Source organism: Apodemus sylvaticus, chromosome 3 (genome assembly GCF_947179515.1).
Source record: "Apodemus sylvaticus chromosome 3, mApoSyl1.1, whole genome shotgun sequence".
Classification (NCBI taxonomy): Eukaryota; Metazoa; Chordata; class Mammalia; order Rodentia; family Muridae; genus Apodemus; species Apodemus sylvaticus.
In genome coordinates this window covers 72,858,202-72,862,156 of record NC_067474.1, presented here as the reverse complement: position 1 = coordinate 72,862,156, position 3,955 = coordinate 72,858,202, and the positions used below count along the sequence as shown (strand labels likewise).

Here is a 3,955-nt window from a genome sequence, read left to right as displayed (position 1 = left end):
GCCTAGTTTTGATAGTTTTTGAGCAAGCTTGAGTCAGTTGCCAGAGAACAAGGAGGTCTTTATTAGACAAGTTCAGGAAAAATGTTTAAACGGCGCTCAGAAGCTGGAATGGAATAGGTTATTAACTTCACATATTAGAAGTGTGGAAGTTATCTTAAGTCAGACATAATAGTAGTAAAAACATTTATTCATCTAGCCGTCGGGTGCAGAGTTCAATAATGTGCTAGTCAAAGCATTTAGGAAATATAATAAAGTTTTGTTTAAGCCAGGTGGTGGCGCACGCCTTTAGTCCCAGCACTTGGGAGGCAGAGGCAGGCGGATTTCTGAGTTCAAGGCCAGCCTGGTCTACAGAGTGAGTTGTTCCAGGACAGCCAGGGCTACACAGAGAAACCCTGTCTCGAAAAACCAATAAAAAAAAAAAAGTCTTGTTTATATAAACTTTGGGGTGATTTTGGGGGTCCATCTTATAAATAGGATCTATGATCCATTCTGTGCCCAAAACATCTCCAACAGATAGATTAATATTTACTAATCTGAAAAGCTGTGCTGTTGCTTAGCTGGGTGTGTGGTACACAACTGCAGTCCTACTATGTGAGAGGCCAAGGCAGGAGAGAAAGTGAGAAGTGAGGTGGAGGGGAGGAAGGGTGGGGATTGCTGGGTAAATTTAAGTTCTTTAACACTTTAGAAGTAGCATATAATCTAGTCTTTGTCTAAAGAACATGGGTAAGTTTTAGCATTATCCTCATTAGAATTTGTTTTAAAGGGGCCGTTAACACAGACAGGGTGCTGTAATCAGGTTTTGGGAGAAGCTGAATTTTAGTATTATAAAGAAAGAAGCGCAGAGAAGGAAAACACAGTGGAAGGGGCAGCTTAATGAATAAGAAATAGAAAGTGATGAAGAAAAGAGCTCACCCTGCCCGGTGCCACCCAGCCCCCTTCACTGAGTTCACTCCTAGCGGAGGCGCTGCCAGCATGTCTGATAAACTGCTCTACAAAGTCGTGGACATGGGACTGGCTGCCTGGGGACGGAAGGCCCTGGACATAGCTGAGAATGAGATGCCAGGATTGATGTGCACGCGGGAGATGTATGCAGCCTCCAAGCCACTGAAGGGCGCTCGCATTGCTGGCTGCCTGCGCATGACTGAGGAGACTGCTGTTTTCACTGAGACTCTCGTGGGCCTGGGTGCTGAGGTGCGGTGGTCCAGCTGCAACATCCTCTCTACTCAGGACCATGCGGCAGCTGTCATTGCCAAGGCTGGCATTCCAGTGTTTGCCTGGAAGGGTGAGACAGATGAGGAGTACCTGTGGTGCACTGAGCAGACGTTGTATTTCAAGGATGGACCCTAGAACATGATTCTGGATGCTGGTGGTGACCCTGCTAACCTCATCCATACCAAATACCCACAGCTTCTGTCAGGCATCCGAGGTATCTCTGAGGAGACCATGACTAGAGTCCTTAACCTTTACATGATGGCCAGTGGGATACTGACGATGCCTGTCATCTATGTCAATGATTCTGTCACCAAGAGCAAATTTGACAACCTCATTGGCTGCCGGGAGTCCCTCACAGATGGCATCAAACAGGCTACAGATTTGATGATTGCGGGTAAGGTGGTGGTGGTAGCAGGCTATGATGATGTGGGAAAGGATTGTTCCCAGCCCTGAGGGGTTTCAGGATCCGAATCCTCATCACTGAATGGACCCCATCAATGCACTGCAAGTTGCCATGGAGGGTTATGAGGTAACCACCATGGACGAGGCCAGTAAGGAGGGCAATATCCGTGGCTGGCATTTTGAACAGATGAAGGATGATGCCATTGTTTGTAACATTGGACACTTCGATGTAGAGATTGATGTGAAGTGGCTCAATGACAACACTGTGGAGACCGGGAACATCAAGCCCCAAGTGGTCTGCTACTGGCTAAAGAATGGGCACCTCATCATCTAGCTGGCTGAAGACCATCTGGTCAACCTGGATTGTACCATGGGCCACCCCAGCTTCATGATGAGCAACTCCTTCACGAACCAGGTGATGGCACAGATTGACTTGTAGACCCACCAAGATAAATACCCCATTGGGGTTCACTTCCTGCCTAAGAAGCTGGATGAGGCAGTGGATGAAGCCCACCAGGGTGACTGAATGTAAAGCTAACCAAGGTGACTAGGATGCAGGCCCAGCATCTGGGCATGTCAATTAATGAACCCCTCAAGCCTGATCACTGCTGCTGCTGAGAGCCGGGACTGCCTTCCCCTTCCAGCTGCCATCCTTGTTCCGGGGCCTACCTCTCATTCCCAAGAGCAAATGTCACCAACTTTGCAGTAGCTTGGCCAGTGTTTCTCCCCCACACCCCTTCCCTTACCCCCATTGGGGCTGGCCACTCTGTCTTTGACCTCTGCTGTATCCCTCATACTGTTCCAGGTGTGGCAGGGGAAGGAAGAGGAACCTGGGAGGCATCCACAAGGGCCAGGAGCTCAGAAGTCTTGGAAGTCCTGAGGCTGGATGTTGCTAGTGGTGGTCTCAAGCCCGTGCACCTTACTATCCAGACCCTCACTTAGTCTTTAGATCTGTGTGCTTGGTTTACAGATCCATTGGTTTCTCAGCCCAGGACCTGAGAAGAGCTCTACCAAAGGGTAGGAACCCCCGGAGTTTGAAGGTTCCCAAGAGCTTGGTCTTTTTACTGTTGGGCCATCTCTTAAACCTCATGATACTCAGTTGGTACTTGTTTTGGTCCCTATTTCAGGAGGGTTAGGATAGATTAACCAAGAAAGGACACGTGACAGAGACTGAAAGGGGCTGGGAAAACAAATAGGAAAAGGCCTTTCTTTACTCCTGTATAATTGATGGTTACTATCACAAGCCCAGGTCACAAACAGATTAATTTGTTTTATAATGCTTATATACTACTTAGAATGTTAACAAAGGAAGGTGGATAAAATACAATTTCTAATGCCTAAAGAATTTTGACCCTTTATTAAAATGTAAGTGTGTGGTATAAAAAAGAAAAGAAAAGAGGGGGCTGGAGAGATGGCTCAGTGGTTAAGAGCACTGACTGCTCTTCTGAAGGTCATGAGTTCAAATCCCAGCAACCATATGGTGGATCACAACCATCCAGATTTGACACCGTCTTCTGGTGTCTGAAGACAGCTACAGTGAACTTACACATATAATAATAAATAAGTCTTTAAAAAAAAAAGAAAAAGAAAAGAAAAGATCTATAAGACTTCACAAGAATATTACAGTGTGGAAATGCCCTGGATAACTGAGTTTTCCATAATAGTGAACTTTGTACACTTGGCTGCCTAACAAACCAATTTAAACTATGCTTTTCAGTTGAGTTATTTAATTTTATGAGCTTTTTCTATCATCGAACATGCAAATAAACCAGTTTTAAAATACCAGGAGTGATTCAAATGGACTAACATGGTTTCATATTATTAGTATTTTCAATCCAGCATGACAGAAATTTACAAGAGGGCCTATAGGTTTTAACCATAAGAAAAGGCAGACTTGTGTTGCCTGCCAATATCAGTTGTAGGGAAAGAACGTTCCAGAATTCCACATGTTCAAAATGAAAGATGCTGTTCCAAATACTTGAGCACTCACATAAGCCAGGGGGTCTTCCAAGCAGCCAACAAGCAAAGAGTGTTTGAGCAAAGGTTCAAAATCTGGGCCAAAAGGACAAAAGGGTTAGAAACTGACACTATTTCTAGCCCCAAATGTCGGGGAGAAGATGGCACACGTAAGTGCTCTGTTTGATCCACAACAGCACAAGAAGCAGGCATCACTTTGGATTCCAGAGAGAATACTTTCTAACATCCATTACCCCAGACTCAGAAAAATGAGAAGGTAGAAAGATTAATAGTCTTCAGGAGACAGAAGTAAGTCAATATACTGAGGGCAGCAGGAGAAATGAGTGTTGATGTGAACTACTGTCAAAAAAGGAACATGGGCTAC

The 3,955-nt window shown here is 45.3% G+C and overlaps 1 pseudogene; it reads left to right on the top strand.

Annotated features, from left to right (window-relative positions):
* Window positions 1–972: 972 nt before the first annotated feature.
* On the top strand, window positions 973–2,232 carry LOC127680254 (adenosylhomocysteinase-like; annotated as a pseudogene).
* Window positions 2,233–3,955: the final 1,723 nt, after the last annotated feature.